Here is a 14,143-nt window from a genome sequence, read left to right as displayed (position 1 = left end):
AACTCTTTCACCGACAGACTGGACAAAAACAGCCACAACAGCAGAGAACTCTTCAGCATCGTCATGGAGTTCTCCAACCCCAACGCCAACGCCAACGCCAACGCCAACGCCAACGCCGTCACGCCCTCACAGGATTTGTGCGATTCCCTCGCCACTTTCTTCCATCGCAAGATCAGCGACCTCCACGACAGCTTCGGACACCAGACCCAACATAACACCACCGAACCCGCAACCCCGGCCATTACCCTCAACAACTGGACCCACATCAACACTGAAGAAACCAAATCCATCATGAACTCTATCCACTCCGGCGCCCTTTCGGACCCCTGCCCTCACTTCATCTTTAACAAAGCCGACGACATCATCGCCCCACACCTCCAGACCGTCATCAACTCTTCTTTTCGTTCTGCTACCTTCCCCGAATGCTGGAAACACGCCGAAGTCAACCCCCTACTAAAGAAACCTACGGCTGACCCGAGCGACCTGAAAAACTTCCGCCCCATCTCTCTTCTGCCTTTCCCAGCCAAGGTAATAGAGAAGACCGTCAACAAACAGCTGACCACCTTCCTGGAAAACAACAACCTGCTCGACCCTTCACAAACCGGATTCCGAACCAACCACAGCACGGAAACCGCCCTCATCTCAGTCACTGACGACATCAGAACCCTGATGGACAACGGTGAAACAGTCGCCCTCATTCTCCTCGACCTCTCTGCTGCCTTCGACACCGTCTGTCACCGCACCCTAATCACCCGCCTCCGCTCCACTGGGATCCAAGGCCAGGCCCTGGACTGGATCGCCTCCTTCCTCTCAAACCGTTCCCAAAGAGTTTAACTCCCTCCATTTCGCTCAGAACCCGCCGAGATCATCTGCGGCGTACCTCAAGGCTCATCGCTCAGCCCGACACTCTTCAATGTCTACATGAGCCCCCTCGCCAACATCGTTCGCAAGCACGACATCATCATCACCTCCTACGCCGACGACACCCAACTTATACTCTCCCTCACCAAGGACCCCGCCAGCGCCAAGACCAACCTACAAGAGGGTATGAAGGACGTCGCAGATTGGATGAGGCTCAGCCGCCTAAAGCTGAACTCTGAAAAAACTGAAGTCCTCATCCTCGGCAACACTCCGTCCGCCTGGGACGACTCCTGGTGGCCCACGGCCCTCAGCACCGCACCGACCCCCACAGACCACGCCCGCAACCTCGGCTTCATCTTGGACCCTCTTCTCACCATGACCAAGCAAGTCAACGCTGTGTCCTCCGCCTGCTTCCTCACCCTCCGCATGCTCCGCAAGATCTTCCGCTGGATCCCCGCCGACACTAGAAAAACCGTGACCCACGCCCTCGTCACGAGCCGCCTGGACTACGGCAACACCCTCTACGCCGGGACCACAGCCAAACTCCAAAATCACCTGCAACGCATTCAAAACGCATCGGCTCGCCTCATCCTCGACGTACCCCGCAACAGCCACATCTCCGCACACCTGAGACACCTGCATTGGCTCCCAGTCAGCAAAAGGATCACCTTTCGACTTCTCACCCATGCACACAAAGCCCTCCACAACAAGGGACCGGAATACCTCAACCGACGCCTCAGCTTCTACGTCCCCACCGCCTCCTCCGTTCCTCTGGTCTCTCATTCGCTGTCGTCCCTCGCATCCGCCGCTCCACGGCGGGTGGGAGATCTTTTTCCTTCCTGGCGGCCAAGACCTGGAACTCCCTCCCCACCAGCCTCAGGACCACCCAGGACCACTCCGCTTTCCGGAGACTCCTAAAAACCTGGCTATTCGAGCAGCAGTAACCCCCCCTTTCCCCTAGCGCCTTGAGACCCGCACGGGTGAGTAGTGCGCTTTATAAATGTTAATGATTTGATTGGATTTTAAGTTTTGTACAGTCAGTTAACTCAAGACAATCATGCTCGATGTCTTCCTCCTTTTCAATTTCAACTTGGAAGTAATGTTGCCTTTTTCAAAACTGTACATCTTTTCAATGTTACATTTGGAGCACCTAATATGCTTGTCTAATACCTTGTCAGTCTTGCACCAGTCAAATACTGTGTTTTCTTTTACCGTCAAAGGGTATCCCATCACTACCCCCTCCCTTGAGAAAGGCTTTGACCAACTGCGGCAACTGCACGCTGACAACCTGGTAAAACTGCTGTGACTGGGTCCAAGGTAGCTGAAAAATAGGCTACTGGGCGATAAGTACCTCCATGGACCTGTGTCAAAACAGACAAAGAACATGTATCACGTTAATGAAAAAAAAATTTGAATGGCTTTGTGTAATCAGGTAATCAGGCATTCCCAAGGCTGGAGCTCTCCACAAACTCTCTCACAACTCAGTGAACGCTTTCATCTGATCCTTATCTAAAGAAATGGGGTCAGTAACTTCCTAATGTGTCAGTGGCTGCAACGGTTTGGCAATCTCAGCAAAATTTGGAATCCCCTGACGACAAGAACCTACCATTCCAAGAAACACTCTGACGTCTCTCTGTGAAGTCGGTGGACTTCTCTGCAGAATCATTGTAATCCTTTCCCTGGAAATTCTCCTTCACCCCTTCTCAATCTGGTGTCCCAAGTATTTTACTGACTTCTGACTATAATGTAATGTGACACTTTGTCCCTCATTACAACATTGGCGGCAAAACCCGTTTACCGCTGTGCAGAAGACCTCTAACTCACCGCCGCGGCAGTGGAATTCCGCCACCCTCATTATGACCCACTGCTCGGAATCTGCCAAATTTGAGACACCCACACAAGTCCGCCACACCAAAGGTCAGTGATAAACTGGCGAAAACAAAACCTCCACTGTCACGCCAACAGAAATACGCCCGCACTCTCATGACCCACGAATCCACGCGACGGTCTTTCAACCGCGGTATTCCATTGCCGGAACACACCGCTGCGCTCAAAGTACACACACTCTTACAAAACACAGCCACATTGGACAAATCGAAATACACACACCTGATACACAAACACACACAACTCCCACACACCCATTACAATATAAAACACACACCCACATCACCCACAAACTCCTACGACCAAAATACCGAAAGAAGGCCAGAGAGAGACACTACAAACTACTACCAAGCATCCATAGGCACACAATATCATCACCCACATAACTTCCATGCACCTCACACAACACACCACTAAATATCACCCCACTTATCACAACACACACCACCCCACACATCACCCACACCACCCCATGGCACGGCAAAGACACCCCAGGTTCTCTGAGGAGGAGCTCAGGGTCATGGTAGAGGAAATTGTCCAGTAGAGCCACAGCTATTTGGATCACAGGTGCAGCACACCTAGATAGCTAGGAAGATGGAGCTATGGTGAAGAATCGTGGACAGGGTCAACACAGTGGGACAGCACCCAAGAAATAGGGATGACATCAGGAAGAGGTGGAAAGACCTATGGGGAAGGTGTGTTCCGTGGTATCAAGACACCACCTTGGGGTTCAGCGGACTGGCGGTGGACCCCCACCTCCTCCCCCACAACTAACAACATGGGAGGGGCAAGTCTTGGTGATTCTGCATTCTGAGGGTCTCGCAGGAGTAGATGGAGGAATGGACTCTGGTAAGGAAATGCTTTAATACTATATCCCCCACTCTACCTGCATGCCATCACATACCCCCACCCTCGTCCTCACCCCCATCACTCCAACTCCTCACAAATGTCCCAATATTACAAACCACACATCCCAACACCAAGCCCTGCATGCAACAACAAAGCATGGACACCCATCATCAATGCATGGCTACATACCCATACACCCCGCTAAACCACTATCACACAAGGTCCTACACAGGAATGCAAGCACTGGGGTACACGGTCACCCACCCATTGCACACCATGGCACACACAGATGCAATAAACATCCTTTTATACCCCTGCAGGACCCCTACCCAACGTCACCGGACAGGAGGGTCCACACATGTCCACACCACCAACAGAAGAGGCCCACAGTGATGACAGCAGCTCTGTCAAACTGGATCTAGATGACCAGCCCAGCCCATCTGGGACCTCTGGACAGTTGGTTCCCCTCACACTGGCACAGGCCACCACAGAGCTTCTCCCCTCTGGAAACACCAGCACAGCACCCACCCAGTGGGCCCATACCTCTGTGCCCAGGACATGTCAATCAGCAGTGTGTCCACCACTACAGGGAACCCAGGCTAACCCACCATCCCAATAACAACAGGGACCTGGGGGCAGTGGCAGTGGGCACACCGTTCAGGGGACAGAGGCACAGGAACACAGGGGAACTGGGAGGGCTGCTGTGCGACAGGGGGAGGACAGGCCCAGGGAACCCACTCTCCACGAGGCCCTCTCCAACATCATGGGAGCCTACCACCATTCCCAGGAGACGATGGCAACGGTACTGGCCAAGTTTCAGGAGACCCAGCGGCTGCAGGAGGAACAGTATTTGGGATTCAGGGAGGAACTCAGATCCATCAATTCCACCCTGGGCACCATCGTAGGGGTGCTGAAGTAAGTCCTCAACACCAGGAGGGACACTGTGGCACTCCAAGGGGCCCCTGACACTAGCGTGGACGATGAACTGCCCACCACCTCCGCCAGCGCTAGTGGACAGGAGGCACAGCCACAGGAACACCACACCAGCACCCCACCCCATGCAGATGGAGAAAAACCCAGCAAACGGCCCCTGAGATCCAGGACAAAGACAGAGAACAATGCCAAGACCCCCACCAAGAAATGAGACCGCCCTGAATGTCATCCTTTTGTCCCACCTTGTCACCCTGTCCATCCTCAAACTGCCCCAGCTCCACTTACCATGACCCTTTGGGCAATGCACCTGTGAGACTAATAGACCGGACTCTGCCATGGATATTCCTCCACCATCACCCTGACCATTTTACAGTACCCTCCAATATTGAGCACTTAAATAAGCACCCTTAAAGCACAAAACAATCTGGAGTCTGTCTGTGATTTCAAAATAGTGTATTTTCAATTATAGTGACAAAATGCTCTTTCAATTGTAATGTCAACATACCTATGTCACATAGCTCTAGTTCATGAGGAAACAAAGCAGATGTCACACAGTGGAACCCACATCTGTGAAATCGTAAGGGAAAGTGACAACTCAGTGACCATACACTGGGTGAAAACAACAGACAGTAGAGATGTAGTAGTGTTAAGGTACATGTAGTAGGCAGGGTTGTATTCTTACCTGTGTCTCACTGGAAGTATTGCAGGATCACCGAGTTCCTGTTGTCGATGTCCTCTTCTTCTGCTTCCTCGTCTTCACTGTCCAAAGGCTCCACAGCTGCCACAACACCTCCATCTGGACCATCCTCCTGCAAAAAAGGCACCTGTCGTCGCAGAGCTAAGTTGTGAAGCATACAGCAGGCCACGCTGATCTGGCACACTTTCTTTGGTGAGTAGAATGGGGAACCACCTGTCATATGGAAGCACCTGAACCTGACCTTCAGGAGGCCGAAGGTCCGCTCTATAATCCTCCTAGATCATCCATGGGCCTCATTGTAGCGTTCCACTGCCCTTGTCCTGGGATTCCTCACTGGGGTCAGTAGTCATGACAGGTTGGGGTAACCAGAGTCACCTGAAAATGGCGAGGGACAACTGTTAGACACACACTAACCTGTAGGGATATCCCCAGACCCAGACAACCATTCCCACTGGCTTGCTTCCAGGTGCTCACCAAATAGCCACACACGGTGCTTCTGGAGTTGCCCCATCACATAAGGGATGCTGCTATTCCGCAGGATGTAAGCGTCATGCACTGAGCCAGGGAATTTGGCATTCACATGGGCGATGTACTGGTCTGCCAAACATACCATCTGCACATTCATCGAATGATTACTCTTCTGGTTTCTGTACACCTGTTCACTCCTGCGGGGGTACCAAAGCCACATGTGTCCCATCAATGGCACCTATGATGTTAAGGATATGTCCCAGGGCATAGAAGTCACCTTTCACTGTAGGCAAATCTTCCACCTGAGGGAAAACGATGTAGCTCTGCATGTGTTTCAGCAGGGCAGACAACTCTCTGGACAACACGTTGGAAAACAGAGGCTGGGACATCCTTGATGCTATGGCCACTGTTGTTTGAAATGACCCACTTGCAAGGCAATGGAGTACTGACAGCACATGCACTAGAGGGGGGATTCCTGTGGGATGGAGGATAGGTGACATCAGGTCTGGCTCCAACTGGGCACACAGTTCCAGGATTGTGGCACGATCAAGCCAGTAGGTGATGATCACATGTCTTTCCTCCATTGTCGACAGGTCCACCAGCGGTATGTACACCGGAGGATGCCGCCATCTCCTCACATGTCCCAGCGGACGGTGCCTATGAAGGACAACAGCGAGCACAGAGTCAACCAACTCAGAGGTACGTACACACAGCTTACACAGTACACGATTCATAATCCGAAATTTGCATATATGAGTGTTGAGGCAAGGCTTAGGTATGTGTGACGCAGTTAAAAAGTAAGCCATGTGGGCCCCTGAAATGGCAGCTGCCTGACCTGTAAAATGGGACAGTGGGATGTGAGGTAACTTCGCTGGCGTTGTACACCGTCGCAGTAGGCAGTCGAAGACCGCGACGCAATTCAGCATTGGTTAACATTGGACCCTATGGGTCCCAGCAGCCAATGACGATGTACGCCCGCAGTGAGGGTACGCACCGCCGCGGACGTGACCGCCATTTTCTATCTGTTCAATCATTCGATACCTGATCTTCGACAGGAGAGGACCTACACTGCAAGTGCTACTGTGACCTCAGTCTGGAAGAGACAATGGCTCGTGTGTCTGGGGAAAGGGCCCCTGCCTTCAGCACGGAGGAGTTGGTGAAACTCGTGGATGGGGTCTTCCCCCAGTACACGCTACTCTACGGTCCTCCAGACAAACAGGTAAGTACACTGGGAGCCTGCTGTATGGGTTATGCCTGTGTGGAGTGGGGTGGATGAAAGATGGGGGGGAGAATGAGGCGTGCATGAAACGACGGTGAGGGCATGTGCCACATGGCAAGGGTAGGGATGGGGGCTAATGACTGTGACTGTGTAGTTGGTAATAACTTTTCTTTTTCCCCTGTACAAATCATGTAAGTCATCACCCACCAGAAGAAGGACATCTGGCGTGCCATCGCCAAGGACGTCCGGACCCTGGGGGTCTATCACAGATGGAGCACCCACTGCCGTAAGAGATGGGAGGACATTCGCCGCTGGAGCAGGAAGACGCGAAGGCCCAGCTGGGGATGGCCTCCCAACGTGGGAGGGGTGCCCGTCGCACCATGACCCCCCTGATGTTCAGGATCCTGGTGGTGGCGTACGCGGAGTTGGATCGGCGATTGCAGGCATCATAGCAGCCACAAGGGGGTGAGTACACTCTCATTCAGCTGATTCAGCGCGCAGTGGAGGTGTCTGGGTGGGGGAGGTGGGCTGTGGGTTTCCCTAGGCCAGGGCGAGTGTGCTAGTTAGGTCCCCTTCCTTTGGCAGACCCTGTGGCACCCCACCCCACCTGTGTACAGTGCCAACTACACCTAGTCAGGCTCCTGTGACATCCATGTGTGCAGATGTCAGCCATAGCCTTGTAGGCCATGTCCCAGGGATTGAAGAGTGGACCCCAAGTGTGCGGCACAGTGCAGGGAGCTTCTGTGTCTGTCGTGTCCGCCAATGGTAGCGGTAATGCATGCACTCAACATGTCTTTCTTCTGTCGTCCCCCCCTTTTTGTGATCTCCCTGTTCTTGTGTGCATTAGCATCATCAGGCGGAGGAGCAGTGGCACCGAGCACGAGGGAGCTGCATCCCACATGGCCCTGGAGGGTGACACTACCGAGTCTGAATGCCCCAGTAGAAAGAAGGTGAGGGGAGCTCCACGGCAGGGACAGGAGCTGACACCAGTGATACGGACTCGTCCTCTGATGGGAGCTCCCTTGTGGTGGTGGCCACATCTGTGCCTCCCGCATCTACAGGTACAGTCGCCACCCCCCTACCCGCACCGCCCTCCCAGCAGCCCCTCAGCCTTTGCCCGTGCCTGCTCACCCAGGAGGGTGGGCATCACCTTCGCCCCAGGCACCTCAGGCCCTGCCCCAGTCACCCCTGCTGCCCTCAGTGAGGAGGCCATTGACCTCCTCAGGTGCCTCACTGTTGGGAAGTTCACCATTTTGAATGCCATTCAGGGTGTAGAGAGGTAGTTGCACAAACCAATGGATTCCTGGAGGGAATTCACTCTGGTCAGGCAGCCCTTCAGCGAGCTTTTCAAACTCTGGCCTCAGCACTGATGGCCGCAATTGTCCCTGTCTCTAGCCTCCCCCCTCCAACTTCCTCCACCCAGACCCACACCCCTGTACCTCAGCCTATCCCAAGCACACCATCAGACTAGTATGCACACACCTCAACACACAAAGGAAGCTCAGGCAAACATAAGCACCACACATCCCACAGGCACTCACGCAAGCATCACACACATGCAGACACACCAACATCCACTGCCTCCACTGTGTCCCCCTCCTCTTCATCTCCCTCCTCCCTCCCAGTCTCCTCTCCACTCACCTGCATGCACTACATCTACAGCCACTACTTCCATCAACAGCACACACACCACCACACCCCGCTCACGTGCAGTCACCACCCCCACTACCATTCACACGTCACCTGTGTCCTCTCCCAGTGTGTCTGTGACGCCACCTCCCAAGGTACACAAACGCAGGCACACACCCACCCAACAGCCATCCACCTCACAACAGCCTCCAGCGCATGCACCTTCACCCAAATACACCAAACGTACACCTCCTACAACCACAACCTCTTGCTCCACTGTCAAACCCCCCCCAGCTACCCATCCCAGTGTTCCCAAGAAACTTTTCCTATCCACCCTTGACCTCTTTCCCTCACCTCCCCCACCCCGTCAGTCTCCTAGGGCCCGACTCTCCATGTCCCAACCAAGCACCTCAGCCACAACATCTCCGGGACCAGTAGTCACCGGATTCTGGAGTGCACCAGGCAGCAGGTCAGCCAGTGTGGCAAGGAGCCACAGCACGGACAGTCCCCCACCTGTCAAGCATCAAAAGTTGGCCAGTGCCCGGCGGGAGAGGGGGAAGACTCCAGCCACCAAAGCTGCTCCCAGGGGTACAGGTGGGAGTGTGGAGTCAGCTGCGACACCTTCCAAGGTGGGGAAGGGGCACAAGAAACCCAGCAAGTCTGGGAAGAGCAGCACAGTGGAAAACACCGCCATCAGCCCGGCTGCCCAGGAGGCGAACGCCATCATCCCTGCTGCCCAGGAGGCGACCGCCATCATCCCTGCTGCCCAGGAGGCCACCTTCATCATCCCTGCTGGCCAGGAGGCCACTGCCATCATCCCCGCTTGCCTGGAGGCCACTGCCATCATCCCCGCTGGCCAGGACACCTCCGCCACAGGCACCGCTGCCAAGGACACTGCCGCCACAAGCACCACTGAACAGGACACCGCCGCCACAAAGAACCGCTGGCCCATGAGCGCCAAGGGCACTGACGCTACAGAGTCCGCCACAAGCAGGATCAAGCACTCTGGGCACAAAGCCCCCTCCAGAACCAGTGGAGAAAGGCATCCACTACCTCTGTCCTTGGCAGGATGAAGCATTCTGGGCACAAAGCCCCCTCCAGAACCAGTGGAAAAAGGCATCCACTACCTCTGTCCTTGGCAGGATGAAGCACTCTGGGCACAAAGCCCCCTCCAGAACCAGTGGAGAGATACATCCACTACCTCAGTTCTTGGCAGGATGAAGTACTCTGGGCACAAAGCCCCCTCCAGAACCAGTGGAGAAAGGCATCCACTACCTCAGTCTTCAGCATGATGAAGGACTCTGGGCACAAAGCCCCCTCCAGAACCAGTGGAGACTGTTATCCACTTGAGAGACTGTGGCTTTGCACACCCCAGGATTGAACAGTGGGCAAACCACCCACTGTAGAGACTTGTGAGACTGTGGCTTTGCACTCCCCAGGATTGAACAGTGGGCAAACCACCCACTGTAGAGACTTGTGAGACTGTGGCTTTGCACTCCCCAGGATTGAACAGTGGGCAACCCACCCACTGTAGAGACTTGTGAGACTGTGGATTTGCACTCCCCAGGATTGAACAGTGGGCAACCCACCCACTGTAGAGACTTAAGAGACTGTGGCTTTGCACTCCCCAGGATTGAACAGTGGCAACCCACCCACTGTAGAGACTTGACGGACTGTGGCTTTGCACACCCCAGGATTGAACAGTGGGCATTGGGCCCCCTCGTGGATTTGGCGTCGTGCACGCAACTGGCTGAGGTGCCCTCCCTTTCCCTTCCCTCTGAGGTGCCTGTTTTATTGCTCTCTGATGCCCCTGCAGTGTTCTCTTCGTCATGTTCGGGTATTGAGTGTGGGCCTTGCCCATGCAGTGTGGGCCCAGTGTTCCACAGACTTCAATGGAATAATACCTGGACTTGAATTCTTGGTGTATATATTTGTTTGAGTGTATATATATTTTTGCTTATTGGATTTTAATAGATTACAATGGTTACACTCATTTCCTTTTGTCTTTGCATTCTTCCTGGGGATTGGGGGGTGTAACTGTAATGTATCATGCTGTATTGGTGTGTGTTGTCGTGGGTGAGGGTGGGGGTGGGGGTGTTGCGTGTGTGTGTCCCTGGTTTTTCCCTCCTCCCCTGTGTCGTAGGTGCAGTATTCACCGTGATCTTCGCTGCCAGCGTTCGTGCTCCTGGTAGAGGAGCAAGAAGGTAAGGGCAGGAAAAATGTGAAGCTCGCTTCAAAGTCCTGTTTCCGTCGTGTTTTTTTTCACAGTGAATCCGCCCCAGAAAAGATGGCGGATTGGTAGGTTGTGATACTCTGGGCGGTACATTGTCCTCCACCTGTCTGTTGGTGGTTACCGCCGCTGTGTTTGGTTGAACCGCCTTTGTGGTCGGAGTGTTAAAGTGGCTGTCTTTGTTGGCGGTTTCCTCCACGGTCGTGATTCCATTTTTTTTCCCCTGGCATGTTGGCGGTCTTACCGCCGCTCTAACACCGACCGCCAGGGTTGTAATGACCACCTTTATGTCCAAACTTTCCCAAATGATTCAATAGGGCAATTGAGTCTTACACTTGTCCCTTGTCCTGGATGCTATCAGCAAATCATCAATGTACTGCACTAGAGTCGATTGGTACGTAGTTCCAATGACTCCAAATTCTTTTTCAGGATCTGATTGAACAGAGACGGTGACGTGGTATACCCTTGTGGAAGTCTGCACCAGATGTAGACTCTGTCTAGGAATTTGAAACTAAAAAGAAACTGACTATCCTCATGAAGAGGAACCGAAAAGAAAGCTTGTGACAATTCAACCACTGTGAACCACTCTGCATCGCTTGGAATCTGAAAAAGTATCACTGCTGGGTTTGGCACTACAGGGCAACACTTAACTACCATGTCATTCACTTTTCGCAAGTCTTGCACAATGCGTACTTTCCCACACGGCTTCTTCAAGCCCATTATCGTTGAATTACATGGACTGCTCAACACTTCTTTCAGAATTCCTTGTTTCAGAAAATCTCCAATTATCTGCGCCAGCTTCATCAAAACATCTTGTGCCATGTTATACTGTGGAAGCTGCAAAAAGACTACATTCGGCTTCAGAGTAATCTTAATTGGCTCCACTCCTTTGATCAAACCCACTTCTTTACCTCTCAGGTCCCACACATTTTCCTGTACTGTTCCCTGTAAATCCTCATGCAATTCTTTAACAGTAAACATTGGGAAAAACTCAATTAACGGGTACTCTTCGCTAACATTTTCATTTGCAGTTTCAGATGTCTGTTCTTCCTCATCATCGCTATTAGTCTGAACCTCTATTCCTGAATTTGAACAACTAATGGAACATTTGGTCTTACATAACAAATACCTTCCCAGTAGAGATACTGGACTTGAGTCACAAACTACAAACTTATGAAGTCCCTGGAAATTGCCAATCACAACTTGCACTGGATCTGCGATAGGATTTGTCAACTGTCTGTTTGCTACTCCCACAACTTGAATCGGTCTGCCTGAAAGAGGTACGTTCGGATTTCGGCACTTCTTACTGTAGAGCGTGTAGCTCCTATGTCCACTAGAAATGAAACTCTGTGATCAATCACCTCTCCCTTCACAAATGGTCCTCTCTGGTCAACCTCTAAGGACGCTGCAAGCATACATGGCTCTTCATCTGAACTAATACTCATCCATTCATCGTTTATTTCATTCTCGCTATGTAATGGTAATTGGTGTACTGTGTCATTACTTCTGTCTTGTCTCTGACCTGTGACCTGCTGAGTAAGCATCATCTGTTGCTTTTCCATCGGGGCTTGAGGTATCTGCATTTGCTGTCTAGGTACCATGAGAACCTGCTGTTGCATTGGTTGCAACTGTGTCACTTGTGCACGCGGCACTTGCACCTGCTGCATGGGTTGTAAATTCTGCACTTGATTCTGAACATTCAGATTATATCCTCTCATTCTAGGGACTTTAACAGTTTGAAATGTATTGACATCAACACCTTGCTGAACAACACCATCCTGCACCATCCAGGGACACTCCAGCTTCCAGTGTTCCACGTTTTCACACAGATGACATAGTAACATCTTTTCCATCTCCTGCACATCATTCTGAACCACCACAGTACTCAAATCCGGACCACGAGTCACATTGATTCCATGACCCCTACCTCTCATCTGAGGTTGGAACATAACATTTCCCTGTTGGTGTGGCATCTGTTGCACTAAAGCTCCTTGCACTCCTTTCTGAGCTGCCTTAATCTGCATCACCATCGCCTTCTCCTTACATTTTTTCTGCTTCAACTCAATCTCATCACTACAGTATTTCTCATACTGCAACACCTCATCAATCGGCTTCACTTGCCAACAGATCAAATGACTCTTAATCATTTGCCCTATTTCAGGTCTCAGCCCTTCGACGAACCTGAACACAAAGTGCAACATGTCTTTTGGTTCAATCGCTTCTTTGCCACTGTACTCCTTGAACGCTTTCAGCAATGTCTCATAATAGGTATGTATCAACTCTTTTGCCTCTTGCACTGTCCTGTCAATTCTCTGCCAGTCAATATTTTTAGGCGAGATTCTCATCTTGAGGAACTCAATCACCTTATGATGATGTTTCATCACTTCAGATGATGGTGCACCTGTAACTCTATCCCTTTCTGGTTCACTCATCGGCCAATCCAATCAATCAATCAATCAATCAATAGATTTATAAAGCACGCTATGTACCCGTTAGGGTTTCGAGGCGCTGGGGGGGGTAGGGGGAATCCACTGCTCTCTTGCAGTCAACCCACAAATCAGCTGGAACCACTATCTCCAATAAGGCATTCAAGTCTTCCCACAGACATTTAGAAAGTTTCACAAATCTATCTGTCTGCTGGTATCACTCAACCGGCTTCTCTCCTGGAATTTCCCTCATCAGTAACATTTTTACTGGATCCTTTTCTTTCTGAACACTTTCAGACCCTTCTTGTGAATCTCCTTTCCATTTATCCTCCTTCTTTGCCCATCTTCCCTCCCTCTTCTCTAATGCTCCCCAAATCTTAGCACTCTGCAATAACTCTTTTAGAAGTGCCTTCATCCCTGCTGACCTCATGTGCTCGAAATCTTTCGCCTTGAAATCTAACCTGCAACTCCTTTTCAAATGTTTTGCTCTCGCAATCTCTATGTCATGTGTGTCTGACAGATCTGCCAACTTCTGATGTATCTTGCTCATTTCCCTTGTAATCCTTGGACACAATTACCTCAGCTCTTCTTCTGTGTAGGATTCTAACCTATTCACTCCTATCGTTCCCTCAACTAGCTCAGTTACTTCTGTAGCTAATCTTAAAAAATTTATCTGCTCTTCACCCTTGGATGTATTTCGAGGAGTATTCAAACTATCCAACCACTTTCTTAATTGCTGTGCTCTCAATCCCTGTCATGAGATGTTACCTGCATTTGGCATTGGCACCTGCTGTACCACTGCACCTGGAGTCTGCGGTTTCAAAAGCTTCAGGCTCTGACTTGCGCTCAGGCCATTTACCGCATCTGGAAAGCACAACAAGTGGACTAAGATCCATTAACGGTCTAGATTCATCAAAGGTCTGACCCATAGACCATATCACTTG

This window comes from Pleurodeles waltl, chromosome 2_2 (genome assembly GCF_031143425.1).
Source record: "Pleurodeles waltl isolate 20211129_DDA chromosome 2_2, aPleWal1.hap1.20221129, whole genome shotgun sequence".
Taxonomy (NCBI): domain Eukaryota; kingdom Metazoa; phylum Chordata; class Amphibia; order Caudata; family Salamandridae; genus Pleurodeles; species Pleurodeles waltl.
This window is presented reverse-complemented; position numbering follows the sequence as displayed.